We start from the raw sequence: 15,356 nt of genomic DNA, 5'->3' as shown, positions 1-15,356 counted from the left end.
CTGGACCCTATTTAACTGGTACAGCTTAGGAAAGAATGACCCAGAGTGTGCGGCAGAGCCAGAGGAATATGGCACAGTTCAGGACTTTGAGAAGTCAGCAGGTACTGTACTTCAGAAGTGTTCGTTAATGAACCAATGTTCTTGGCCACCAGAGAGCCTTCTCTCAGAGTGCTATCCTTTTCTGCATTTTTATCTGTGACTTAGATGACATATAAATTATATTTATCGCATTTTCAGATGAGAGGAAGTTGGGAGGGACAGTTAATTCTTTGGAGCACATAATTCTTTTCAAAAATATCTCAGTAGTTTGGAAAGATGGGTTGAAACTAACCAGATTACATTTAATAGGAAAAAAATGTAAAACTTTTCATTCAGGTCCAAAACTCCAACTGCAAAAGTACAATCTTAGGATTTTATTTGGCTGAGAGCACAAGCAGTGGGACTAGATTTCCAAAAATTCTAATTCAGTCTTAGTGTGCATCACAGAAAGTTAGGGTCCAGAACAATAGAAGTATTGGTTTAATTGCACATTAGATGACATCTGAAATTTTGTGTTCAGTTTATTGTACCATATCTAAGAAGCCTATTGGTAGATTAGATTGTGTCCAAAAAAGGTTGTCTAGGATGGAAAAGGGTTTTGGAAAACATGTCACCTGAAAGACAATGGGCAATTAAATAAACTAAGTGTTTAGCCTGAAAAGGGGAAGAGTTTTCAGAAGGGTAGGGGGAGAAAGTGATCAAGAAATCTGTCTACAAATGTTTTAAGCATTGGTATATAGAAGGTGTATTGGGTTTATTCTGTGTTTTCCAGAGACCAGAAATAGGACCAAGAGATATAACATTCAAAGAAACTAATTGTAGCTGAACATAAAGAAGAAATTTTTAAAAAGTTATTCCAAAATTGAAATGATTGATGTCAGGAGGCAGTGAGCCTATTGCAGAAAACCTATCAAACGAAGCCTGAATACTGGGAACTCTGGAGGGAACTCATGTAATAGGTGGGAAGACCAGAGTCTTTGTAATTATGACTGTATAAGACTAAGTACTATTGAAATGATGCAAATAGATCAGGATCTTGTTAGGCTTATATTTTAAAAGGATTATGAAGCCAGACTGCCTAAATTCAAACCTCAGCTTTGTTTCTCATTACCAATATAATCTTGGGTAGGTCACCTAATTTCTTAATGCCTCAGTTTTTTCCTATAAAATGGAGATAATAATACTATATACCCCATACATAGAGTTGCTGAAAACATTAATACTGCTTAAGTCCTTATAGGAAGCATTATATAAGTGTTATATATTATTATTTTCCAGAAATATAGTTGGTGATAATTCTTCTATCTCTTCTTCAATGAATGTAGCCTACAATTAGATTAATTTACACTAGACATAAAATAGAATGCTATGTGACAAAATCCTTTAAAACACCAAAAAAAAAAAAAAAAAAAAAAACTGAAGTGGTCCTGTAGATATTTTTCACAGGCACCCTGAGAATGGCATAAGACAGCTATATCTCTGGGATGCAATGTTGGAAGTTGTGACTTTAGGAGGACATTTCCAGCTTTCCAGCTTATATATTTAGAGATTAAAAAAGAAAACCTCATAGGGCTTTTATATTTCTTAGGTCACTTGATCCTCATATTAACTCTAAAAACTACACAAGGCAGTTACCATCTCCATTTTGAAGTTGAGGAGCCTAAGCAATAGAAAAGTTAGAAAAGGTAACAGAATTGTTCAAGGTCACACTATAAATTTTTTGTGGAGCCAGGATCAGAACCCATGTATCTTAAGTTCTAGCTCAGGGCTCAAAGATAAACCAAATGGGTAGTAAGTTGCTTTTAGACTATCTAGTCTGTGGAAGAAATTTCATAAGGCTGATGAGGTGGCTTCTATTATTTTGCCAGTAACTTGCCTGTTTGCTTTGCAGCAAAATTGACATCAGTCTGAAAACCCAGCCACACAGCTTAATTTCCTTTTGGCTTTGCATAGGTTAGGGGGAGTCAATAAAATCAGTCACTTATGCTGAGTGTATTATCCACACAGACACTATGGAAATATACTTGCCAGCTCAATCCATTTTTTATGCATTATTATAGACAAGTTTGAAGCTTGTGGAGAATGTGTGATCCTCTTACCAAGGCAGAAGTTGGCTGTGTGAGTTTTAGATCTGGATCTATATGTGCAAGTACTGTGATAGCACATAGTATTGGAGAATTGAATTTTTGAAGTGAGTAAGTCTTGCTTTGGTTATTCTGATGCTCTGTATCTCTATCTACCCTACTCTCACTTCTTCCCTTCAGTACCTGGCCCTTGTCCTTTCAAGCTTCCTCTCATCAGCGTACCTATTAGGTTAGTGCAAAAGTTATTGTGAAATTACGTTTGCACAGCCTAAATATTTACAGCCATTCATTTGCTGTGGGGTAATTAATTGGGCTCCATCCCTAGGGTTATATACAGCTCGATGTTCTCTTTAATTGGCAAATCAATATTTGCTACAATTTATTGAGAGCTAAATTATGTACCAGGCCTCTGCCTAGCACTTTAGAAGCATGATCTTATTTGATCCTCATAATAATCCTAAAAAATGGGTACTATTATTATCCACAGTTATGCATCAAGGAAATGGAGTCCCGTAGGAGCTTAGGAATCATGAGCAAGGTCTCAAAGTAAGTGCCACAGCCAGAACTAAGACTCAGGTGTTCTTAACACAGAGCCTATGCTTTCAACTACAACATCATAGAGTTATATGATCTAGATAGTGGGTGACAGATATTTCTGTAAGTTGAGAAAGGCTTTTCCTATAAAATAATAAACATAAGCAACCATTTACTCTGAGTTAGACTGAGATCAGCCTGATGGTAATGAACATCACAGACATTTCCAAGGTCTAGATACACATAAGACAGGTGGGGATGAGGAGATTTTGCTGTCCCCGGAACTGAATTCTTTTCTCAAGTACTATGCAGTGCCCTTTTTTCCCCAAGCTCTCTGAGATTAAATGGATATATACTAGTGAGCGCTGGCTGTCAGGCTAATGCTGAAGCACTAATGGATCATTAGCCCATAGACAAAGATCCTAAAGGGTTGGGTTTTGGTCAGACATGTAACTAGCCTTCATGTTAAAAGCATAGCAGTAGACACTGAGTCACCTAACGCAGCAAGATCTGTCTGCAGGGTTTTCCCTGGTTTGTAACCTTAGGAAACAACCCCCACAAGAGTTCCTGAAAAGCCTTTTGTTCTCTCACAAATGACCTGACCACTTTCTGACTAAAGATACTCTCAGAGAAAGTGCATATTTGCTGTAGAAACATCTGGTGGCACTAGATCAATTTGTCATAAGGTCAGAGCAGCTTTAACACCTGGGTTTCCATCTGTACTTGAATGTTCTGCAGAGGAAGTGTCAGTCCAGAGTAGGAAATAATGGGATGAGGTTGGGGAAGTGAGGGGTGGGATGGAGGGGTGGTGGCAGTACAGATTCTTAGGTGAATTAGACTATACTTGGAAGCTGCTTCATTTAAACCAGTACAGAGAACACTATGGTTAAATTTGATTCCCCTGTCAAAGAATTAGCTTGCCTTATGGTATTTCAAAGACTTATTATTTAGAGGGTCAGGATGTCCTTTGAATATTGAACCTAATTTCTTGACAAAGTTATATCAGGAGATGAATGGTAATCACAGCTGAATAAATGCTTATTCTATCAGAGAAAATGGGGCCATCAAAGCTCCACAGTTAACTGGCAAGTTTACTCAAAAAGTTGATTCAAAATGGCAAGTCACCCTTTTTCATGAGATTTGGATCCTACTTTGAAAAATTCCCAAGATTTCCTATCTCAGTTTCTGGAGACAACAATTCTTGCTTTCCTAGCCTCCCATTTGAACTTAATGACATAATCATGGGAAAGAGAAAGTGCTTTGTGAATTCAGTTAATTTTTTTTTTCCTTTCTCAATTCTTCTGTATCCAATAATCACATCTTGAAATCACCTAGCTTATATTTTTTTTTCCTTGGAACTGTGAGCTGTCATAATTGGCTCCGTTTGAAAATCAGTTTCAACATCATAGATCATCAACTTATATTTGATTAATTAAATTAGTTCTCATCAATGTTATACAGACAGGGAACAAGCTTGGAAACCTCCCAGAGAGCTGCCATCATGTGGGAAATTAATCAAGATTCCTAAGAGCCAGGTCCTGACTTCAGTGATGGAAATGGAAAGTAAAACTACTTTATTTTCAGAGACTGCTCTAGTATGATTGAGTTCATTTGAAATATTATTACATATTCATCCTTGAATGATTCTGGGGGGGAAGATCCCAGCTTTAAAGCTAAGCAGACATAGATTTGAATGATAGCTCTGCCATCTTTGCTAGCAAGGTAACCTTGGTCATATGACCTAACCCCTTTGATCTTTAATTTCCTCAACCACAACAAAAAATGGAAATAGTGGTACTCATTTCATAGGAATGCTGTGAGGATTAAATGAGACTGGGAGACTACAGAATAAGAGTCAGGAAATTAGGATTTACATATTGATTCTGGCTCTTAGTAGCCAGAGGTTAGTCCTTAGAAGAGTAAATTAACCTGTCTGAACCTCAGTTTCCTCATCTGCAAAGTGGAAATAACACCCTGCACTTTATAGATTTTTGATGACCATGCACTTGGCTTGTTGTCATGTAAACAAATACGTTACTCAAAATCATGGAAAGTTCTCTGGTAATGTAAAGCTGACATGGAGGAGGATAAAGTGATAATGCCTTGTGATTGACACTTTATTTTCTACCTCAGATCCCAAACTAAGTAAGTCTTTATGTTAGAATGGCTCTCTTCTTCCTAAACTCTAAATATCATGTCACAAATAATGTTTACCAAACAAATATTCGGTGAATTAGAAAATTATCCCTGTCATGAAACTTTTGATTTTTTAAAAAATGCTTATTTAATATCCAGTTGTCATCCCATTATGGACTATTAGCACATCCAAACAACTGAACTTAAGTGATATTTTGCTTTTTTTTTACTCTTTTGTATTGCAAAACATCATGTTAACAAGTTATGAATGCCTAATTCGTTTGACAACCATAAGTAAATAAACCATTAGAGTGAAAACAGAAGTATCAATACCTGCCCAATCTAGTCAAATAATTGCCTTCACGAACTTTCGTTTGAAATGCAAACATTATGTTCAAAAACTGATTTGGCTGAAATGAGACCAGTAAAAAAAGTTATTTTCATAAAAATACAATACAGACAATATATGTTGTTCCATATGATAGCCACAGTGTCATATTCTGCTTCTTTAAATTTTATCTGTATTTTATTTGATTACTTCTTGTGGCATGGTAGTAGGCAGAATAATGCCCCCCCACCCCAAAGATGTCCATAATCTAATCTGTTAGGAATATGGTAGGTTCTATATCAAAGTCAAATTAAGGTTGTAAGTGGAATTATGGTTGATAATCCCTTGACCTCAAAATAGGGAAATTATCATGGATTATCCAGGTGAGCTCAATGAAATAATAGGTTTCCTTAAAAATAGAAGAGGTAGGTAGAAAAGAAAGAATAATATAATGTAACAAGGATTCAACCTGCCCTTGCTGGCTTTGAAGATGAAAAATGGCCAAGCACCAATGAATGCAGACAGACTCTGGAAGGTAGAAAAGGAAAAGGAATTGATTTTCTCCCATGGCCTCCAGAAGGGTATGCAGCCCTGCCAACATGTTAATTTTAATCTAGTGAGACCCACATTAGACTTCTCACTTCCCAAACAGTAAGATAATAGCAAATATGTTGTTTTAAACTACTAAGTGTATGATAGCTTACCAGCAGCAATAAAAGTTAAAACAGTCAATTACCACTTTTTGTCACTTACTACAGCCATTTGTACACCTCCATTTCTTCTACTAGATTAAGCCTTTTGATCTGACTCTGTGTATTCTTCAAATTTACACTTTATTGCCCCCAACGAAGATATACACACTATTTGGTAGAGTACCTTTCTATAATATAACTACAAACATTTGTTAACTGATTATAAGAATGAATTACACCAAGTAATCCAAAATCGAATTTTCATCCCTTTCTTTGACCTGTGGAATTTTGTGGATACAGCTAAAGAAGGTATTCAGTCAATTAATCCCCAAAGCTCATCAGTTCCGTGAAGTGTTTAGGTTTCTTTCTTTTTCTTTTTTTTTTATATTTTGGTGATGCTTATATGGAAATATTTTGGATGTATTTTGAACACACACAGACAAACAAAAACAGCCTTAAATTAAAAAACATGGAAGAAATATGACAGTATAGAGTAGTGGCTATGACTTTGGACTCAAGGGTGTTATAGACTTTGGTTGAATCTTGGATCCAAAATGTATTTACCAGCATTATGACTTTGGACAATTAATTTAAACTCATCGAGCCTCAGTTTTCTCATCTTCAAATGTTGATAATAGTAGGACCTACTTTATACATTGTCATGAGGATTTAATGAGGGAATAAATGTAAAAGCACTTGGCATGAAATCCATGCCTAATCAATGTTAGCCATGGTGCAGTAGCAAGAATATTGAACTTTTAATTCAAGAAACTTGGGTTTGGGTCTTCTGTTTTATTATTAATTTTCAGTATGATGTTGAGTACATTCCTCCTTTTCTGCCTTTCAGTTTCTTCATCTGACAAAATAGCCAGATGAATTAGATCCCTAAGGGTTTGTCTAGTTCTAAAATTATCCATCCTTGAGTATCATATTATATTTTTAGACATCACTATCTAGGCCAATTTCTAGATCCTGACAGATCAGTCATCACAGAGCCAAATGACGATCTTTAAGCAAGGTAAAAATTGACCCATCTCCCATGTTTAACCTTTCATATTTATTTTAATATTAACTATATCCCAAGTTCTGTGTGAAACCTGGAAGTACACTATCTTGTGTAATTTATCTGATAATAACTATATATGGAATTTGTTTGACATCAACAATATAAGGGTCCAGGGTGTACTATTTTAGAGAGAGAAAGAAAAATCTTACTTGAGGGAGAAAAGGCAACAGTGAAGAAAACACAGGAACTGTGAAGAAGAAGAAAAAATAAAACTACCATCATAACCACTGTTTAAGTTTCCATTTCCCCCAAGGTTTGTTTTATTTTCAAGTTTGAAGAAGTTGCTTTATGTCTGGGCAGATTTGTGCTGAATAAACATTCTTCTCTCCAGAGAAGGGCCGTGTGTCAAATGGCATTGAGAAGAAATTGCCCTGCCTTTATGCTCAAGCTTTCCCAAAGCTCATGCACTGCTCAAAACTCAAATATTAATGGAAATAAATGTGGGATCTAGAGAAAAGGGCAACTCAGGGCAACTTCACAGCGGCCCTGACCATTCACTACCCTAAGGGCACATCCACTGAATTGCAAGGCAGGACACAGGCTCTGAGCCAGTTGCTAGGGAGGCCCTAAGCTTTGCAGGGGCAATGACCAGGTAAGTTGCCCAGCGCTTTCCCAGCAGTTTAATCTCTATTTGTTAAAGGATCACTATTTATTAAAGAAAATAACTGACTTTAAGTTCTATGCTAAAAAAAGGCAAATACTTCAATGACTTTAAATAATGGCAGAGATATTTTTAGTGAAACTGGAATGTGTTTTAAAAGCAATGTAATCCTCTGAATATAACCTTTCATGTATTTGACTCTCAGTAATTCTCAATAATTTTATCTTCCAAATATACATGTGATGAACATGAACCATTGTCATCAGTAACAGTGACTTAATGTAGCAAATTATTTTTGAAGGGTGGTAGTAGGTAGGGAGATGAGGGAGGTACATGTAAACATATCTGAAGTTGGAGCCATCAGTAATTTGAAAACAAATTTTCAAATAATTCTGGGAATCACTGGTTCTATTTTTTGTGGTGAGCCTACCACAAATTTTCTATTATAGCTGGGACACCTAGAGAATATATCTTCTCTCTAGATTCAGTTAATAAACAGTCCATGCTGATCTGTTTCCTTCTGTTACAAATAAGACAGACAATATTATAATTTTGGTAGAGAAAATAATTATAAAAGATTAATTGCTACAGTGGTTAGTTGTTGGAAGTAATAACAAGCTGAAAAAAAAACAAAGCTTGATTTTTAATGAACATTGATTTTTTTTTATTTAACATATGCCTGGGCTCTTTTTCCTAAGATGTTATTATGAACTAGAAAATTCACTCATAGTAATGCTGGTTAGAATCTTAAGGAAAACAGCTTTATCTGTCTTCATCAGCTTCTGCAGAAGGCCACCCTGTTTGTTGGCTAACATCAATGTGAAGATAGTAAGTCAAGAAAGGGGCCCTGGTGCCCAGTGTGTGCCTACAATGGAGTAAAGCCTTTCATTCCACATTTAGAGACCATCTTCCAAAAGCAGCTAGCCTTATAAGAGAAGCTACAAGTGTCTTAAGTTCATATCAAGGTTTAAATGGCAGATGCTTTTTTGCAGTAGGTTTTGATCAGAGAATCACAACTGTGTGTGCCTAAAAGCAGGATGGAGAAGAAATTTCTCTAAAATAGAGATCACAAAATTAGGAATATTAGGGCAAAGCAGATATATTGTAACCAAGGCTGGTCCTGCTTGAATTTACAGGTTTGGAACATTAAGGATGATATTGAATAATCTTGATTATTCTGTACTTTTTCCTGGATAATCATCTGAATTAGGGGACTCTCAGCCTGGTAATTCTAGAAATAAAAATTTTTATCATATGGGGCTTTAGATTAAGTGGCCAGTAAATTGTGTATGTCATAATACAGGATTAAGAAGACTATGTAGTTAATTGAGAAAGAGATATTCCTTGCCTCAAGCAATTATCAGCTAATCACAAGAAAAAAAATTGCCAAGTATTCCAAAGAATAATAGTACTTATGATGTGTTCAGAGCTCAGTAATTTCTGCATTCATTCTGTGTTCAATTTATGAAATCTTCAAGCTAGTCAACTACTTAGGCTAAGCTTGGCAAATCTCCATTCATGATTAGAGGAAATTTTTTAAGGATACTAACTGGATCTCTGGCTCTCCCTAAACCTGATTTGCTCAGTAAGGACCTCCATTTTGCCTTCTCACATGAAAGCTATTCCCAAGTCTTTGTTCCCAAAATCCTCAATTCCCTCAGAACAATAGGCAATCTGTAATACTTGTACATCTGGGCACTTTCAGACAAAGAGCCCTGAAGCTGCTGTGGCTCTCTTTTGGAATTAGCTCATAAACTTAGGTGATTTGGAAGAGAAAAGAGCCCATGAAACAGTTGCTACCCATTGACAAAATCCAGTGACTATTTCAGAACTTGAGAAGTATTTGGCATAATATATTATTGTTTTAATTAATAAAATTGTGTTTTATTAATGGATGTGTGTGATCAATGTCACTTCTTTGCACAACTTCAGGGCATCCCATTAATATTATATGCTCCCAGGAATGCCATTCACATGGAAACTGATATAAGTGTGCCCCTGGAGTTGGGCAATGAGATGGTATTGCCTGTTGCCTTTGGCCATTTAGTATTTATTTCTTTTTCCAACACAACCTAAGTTTTCTTTAAGACAGTGGTTATTAAGCAGGTACAATTTTATTCCCCTCATTACATTTTGCCAATATCTCCAGACATTTCTAGTTTCACAACTGGGGGAAGGTCCTACTGGCATCTTTGGGTAGAAACCAGGGAAGCTGTCACCTACAACAAAGAATTAGCTGGTAGTGAATGTTATCTCGCTGAGGTTGAAAAAACCCTGCTTTTAGGAGATTCTTCTTTTCTTCATGATTTGCATACAATCTTTCCTAGGCCTGGAGCTCAAAACTTGTTCATTCAGCCTGTTCTGGGATTTTGAATCTTGATCAAAGTGATACAAGGACAAAAAGTTAACCAAGATACAACACAATAAAAGAAAACATATTTAAAAAACCCATCAAAACCAGTTCAATTCAATGATGAGGACAAGATGAAATTATTGTGTAGTCTCTTTTGCTTGCACATCTAGACCTGGCCTGGTTTCTTTTCTGTTACTAAACCTAGTTCCCCAAACTTCCTGGCCATCCTTGAGATATACTTCTGATAAATTCCCTTTTGGCTTTAATTAGCAAAAGTTTGATTCTGTTCCTTGCAATCTAAGAATGCTATGGGAAGCATACATTTTTAGAGAAAGAATACCACCGGGAAGTTAATTTGGAGATTGTGTTTATTTGTTCCATAATGTCACATACTATCTTATTTGCTGGATTATATGAGACATGATCTTTATCCTCCAGGAGCTTAAAAATATAGCTAGAAAGACAAGACATACCCATGTTATGTGAGGTTTAACTTGTATTCAAAGTAGTGCATGTCATGAACCAAATGGGTGGTTCAAAGGAATAGTAAATGCTTTAGGATTTAAGAGAGGAGAAAGATTAGCTCGGGCTGTTATTAAGGAAGACTTTCTGGAGGATTCAAGACTTAAACAAGTTTTTGGAGGATAGCTAGGACTTGGGATGAAAATAAGAAAGGGGGAGGTCTTAGAGTGTTGTGGGCCTGGTGAAATCAGACAGAACTCAATTCAGGTCCCTTCTTTAGATTCAAGAATAAGCTGCTTGACTTTGGGCAACTTATTTGTAAAATGTAATATAAAATGTCTTGAAACAGCCTAGAACAGTAGATATTAAGTAAATGATAACTATGGCAGCTATTTTTATTTGCTACCAAACTTAGAGGAAGAGTTTAAGCCAAGATGCATAGTTGGAAATTAATGCAATGTGAATGAGGAAAGTAACTTGTCTATAGCATCAAGAAAATAGAAGATAGGTGGGTAAAAAGGCAGGAAAGGCTGAGCACCGTGGCTCGCACCTGTAATCCCAGCACTTCGGGAGGCCAAGGCGGGCAGATCACCTGAAGTCGGGAGTTCGATACCAGTCTGACCAACATGGAGAAGCCCCATCTCTACTAAAAATACAAAATTATCCAGGCGTGGTGGTTCATGCCTGTAATCCCAGCTACTCGGGAGGCTGAGGCAGGAGAATGGCTTGAACCTGGGAGGCGGAGGTTAAGGTGAGCTGAGATTGTGCCATTGCACTCCAGCCTGGGCAACAAGAGCGAAATTACATCTCAAAAATAAAATAAAATAAATAAAATAAAATAGGAAAGTTATTAAGGCTAGACTATGGCTGCCTTTATGTTCCCAGGTGACAAGTTCACAGTTTATCCTCCTGTAAATGTAGGAAACATTGGTAGGTTTTGAATGGTTAAAAGTTATGACAAAAATAGTGATTTTAGAATGTGATTTCAGTGCTGGTATGCTGAATGGATTTGGGAGGATCCATTTCATTGACCATAACATACAAATTCCAAAATAACTTCATTCACAGAAATTAATGAGTTTCTGTCCTTCTACTCCCTCCCACTTTGTCTTTCTGGCCAATCTAATTAAACAGGTAAGTCAACAACAAAAGAGGACAATGAAAATTGTCATAACAGTAGGTAACACTTGGGCAATGTAGTCAAATTGATTTATTCAATTAAACAGATGAGTCTACTTATTTTTTATACTAAGTTCATGGAAATTGACCAATCATTTCAGTCAAACCAGTTGATCTGGTTGTACATATAGATAAAATCATTGCCTATAATGCAAAAGAAAAAGTTATTTTGAGCATTCCTTTCAGGAAAGTTAGTGTCAAACATATAAAACCTAGTTTTAGAAAGAAGGCGGCAGTAATAGTAGTAGCTTCACTAACATGTTTAGTGTCATGGTATACTCAGTAGAGCAATTATATTTAAGGATAATTAAATATAAGCAGCTACTGAGGTAAGTGCAGTGGAGAAACTGTACACCGAAACGTTAGTACCAAAATGTATCTTTGCTCCCATTCTTTCAATCAAAGCATGAAGCTTAAGCAGCAAATTCAAAGATTAGCTCAGACCCCAATTAGTTCCCCTTGAGGTCCAGGATAAGATTCCTAATAAAATTGTAAATATCTGCACTGTTGTTTAGGGGACTTGGTATTGACAGTTCTTTCTTTCCTTTCACAAATAGTAACTGAGTTTCAGATGAGATTTAAAAATAAAAATAAACAAGAAATGAGCTTGCCTGCCTGCGGCAGCATGCACTCTAGCTAATCTGCAAATGCTATAATTATGCAAGGTGCTGATAGATTTGTCTCTGGGCTGGTGGTCAGGATCCAGATGAACTGCTGCAGTTGCTGCTTTATCATCACAAATGTTCTGCACTTCTTACCAATTCTCAGGCCTAAACATGATATCGGAATTTAAAGAGGCACCATAGCCTTATATCCCATTGAGCTGTGCTGGGATAAGTGCCAGTTCATCTCTTTCCATTCATGGGTTTAGGGGGGAAAAAGTGTATATGTGTGGGGTGTCCTACAGGGATCATGTTTCAACTGGCTGTTTGCCACAAAGCCATTCCCATTGGACTATGAGCCCTAGTGTAATTAGTGTGGAGTCGAAGAGGCTAAAACCACTGACTCAGTACTGAGCTCTTTACCTGTCTACTGCCTACAACTTATATCCTGTTTTCCTATTCATCCTGCAAGTGGGGGCTTTAGGTTACAAGAGGACACCAAATAAGACAATATAAGCTTCATTTAACTTCATATCTAAATTGGTCACATTTGTAACTGTCTTCTTTACCTTACAAGGTCATCATGAAGATAATATGAGCTAATGTATCTGAAAGCACTTTGCAACTTATGAACCACCTATAAATGTAAGACACTTAAAATTATCATTAATACTAGTGAATGTCACTTCAGCAATTGATATTTAACAATAATAAAATTAGGGTAAATACATCCATAGTCCATGGCGGAAGATAAGGGAAGGGGGAAAACAATGACCCCAAACTCATCCTGCTGAAAGCAGAGCAAGATCGTCATTTCCATACATGAAATACATTCCTTACAATTGCTTCCCACCTATCACATTCCAGTTAATTCATCTGGAAGAAGGAAATATTTTAAAATAAGATTGCCTAAGAATAGTTTCCAGCAAGCTAAATGTATAGAATTTGGATGTGTAAGGTAAATTGACAATAATTCTATAAAGAAATCAAAATGGGTTTTTATTAATAAAGTGAAAAATGGCTGGATTTAATTTTAATTTTATTTATGTTTTGAATACATAACATATGCAGATGGTTCAAAATATAAAGGCATATAGTGAAGATTAAATCTTCCTTCTGCCTGCCCATGCCACCCTTTCCTTACCCACCACAGTCACTCTGCCATCCACTCCCTCTCTTCAGAGGACACTACTGTTACCAATTGCACATGTATCCTTCTAGAAATATTTCATACATATACAAACATTTATATATGCATATGTATGTTTTATACTCGAAATAGCATGCTGTACATACTATTTGGGACCTTGTTTTTTTCATTAAACAGTATACCTTGGAAATATTTTAATATCTAATCTACAGATTTACCTAATTCTTTTAAAGAGCAGTATCATAATATGTCATTATATGAAATCACCACAACTGTAACAAGGCTCCTACTGATGGAAATTGAAGTTGTTTCCAATATTCTACTATTACAAATAATAGCAAACTACAACAAATTTGAACATCTGATATAACTGGATTTTAAATTCAAACATATACATTTTGTTTAACATATATTCCTTATGTTTCTAATAATATTTAAAAATCGGATTATTAAGAGTAACTGTAGTATTTATGAAATGAAGACTAGATATTATATTAGTAGGTCTAAATTATGTCAAAATCAACTTAATTAAAACAAAAATATTGTTCAATTCCATAAGGACAATACATGTTGTATGTCATCTTGAAAGATGTGTTGGAAAAATGAAGGCAATTAATTCACTAACACTTTTCTACTTCAGACAGTTCAAGTATTAGGAAGAGAAAGCTAATGTGCCATAAAGCTCTTTCCTAAGTATATTTCTGGTGCATTTGTTAACTATCAACAACTATTTTGGGAATCTCTCCAAATTTGTATATTTCCCTAACCTTACTTGTCCTGTAATCAACTTTTATTTCTCTCTTTCTCTTCTAAATATTCTGCAAATTGTATGAGATCTTCTCTCATGTTGGCAGGGAATTCCTAAGCTAGTCAATTAATGGTGGTTTAATCATTATAGCACAATCCTATGCTATTCCTCCTGTGAATTATAAAGAAGTATAAAACATTTCTTTTTAGTAGGTAAGAGTCCAGTTGGATATTTGAAGCAAGACATAAATACAGAATCAGTTAAAGGGAATTCAGGATATAAGCAGCAGTTTGATATAAGGGTTATTTTATGACAACAATACACATGACGTTATGTATCTGCATGCTGAGTCCTCTCATTTCTTTCTTCCAGGTGCCTCTCAGATTTGTCCTCTCATAAAAACAAAATTCTCCAAACTCCACCCTGGAGTGACTGCTCACCACCACCCATCCCCACACTGCAGCATTGTTTCCTCAGCCTCTTAGTTTTTTGTTCTTCTCTCAGCCCAATCCACATATCAAGACAATCATCATTAGACAGCACTTCCTTTGAGTCATTTTTTTGTTCCAAGATCTTCAGTGACACTCCAGCCTAGAACATCATGTCCAAATTCCTCTGCCTGTTACTCAGAGTCCTCCAGAATTGAGCCCCATCCTATCTATCTAGTTTCATTTTTAATTCATGGTGCTCACACAACCCCTTCTCATCAGACTCATTTTCCTCAAAGCATATTATGCTTGTGAAGTTCTGTCTTGGCTTATGTTGTTAACCTTTCCTGATAATCTTTTGAGAATCTTCTGAGAATCTTTTCTTCTTTACTCTCTGCCTTTCCAAATCTTCTCCATCCCTTAAGTTTCATATGGAGATCCATTCTCTTCATAAAATTTTCCTCAAACCTTCCAGCCAATATTGACTTCTCCTTTCTCCATTTCTTTACCACCTATATATAGCCTTATAGCTCAAATGCTATATTCTATGTTCTATTCTCTATTATAGTGTGCTAATCCTGTGTTCATAGTCCTGTATTACAAATTGAGGGCAAAGATAAAGACTTTGCTTTCTTTCCCTTTAGTACCTAGCACAAGACTTGGAGTATAAAAGATGCTTAATTTGTATTTTTGATCAATTATCCTAATGAAGATATCATTGCTTTATTATATTGTTTTGGAGGTTGCAGTGGAGAGTGGGGGATAATTCAGAGGTTTAGAAGATCCATGTCACTAAAAATGTCCATTAGGGTAATATTTCATTGAGAATACCACTACAAAGCATATATGAGGATTTACTATTTCTCAATTACACTTTTAAAATATATATTTCTTTATACTTACAAATTTATAAAAACCACCCAAAATAGTCCATTTGTTTCATCTTGTTGGAAA

General features: G+C 35.9%; 1 protein-coding gene across 1 annotated transcript in view; it reads left to right on the top strand.

The window, feature by feature from the left end:
* IL1RAPL2 (interleukin 1 receptor accessory protein like 2) overlaps nucleotides 1-15,356 on the top strand; it is a 1,300,423-nt gene that overhangs the window by 968,419 nt on the left and 316,648 nt on the right. The gene's annotated exons all lie outside the window — the stretch shown is intronic.

The sequence above is a fragment of the Piliocolobus tephrosceles genome, chromosome 12, assembly GCF_002776525.5.
Source record: "Piliocolobus tephrosceles isolate RC106 chromosome 12, ASM277652v3, whole genome shotgun sequence".
Taxonomy (NCBI): Eukaryota; Metazoa; Chordata; class Mammalia; order Primates; family Cercopithecidae; genus Piliocolobus; species Piliocolobus tephrosceles.
The sequence above is the reverse complement of the archived record's forward strand: the minus strand, read 5'-3'. Positions and strand labels throughout refer to the sequence as shown.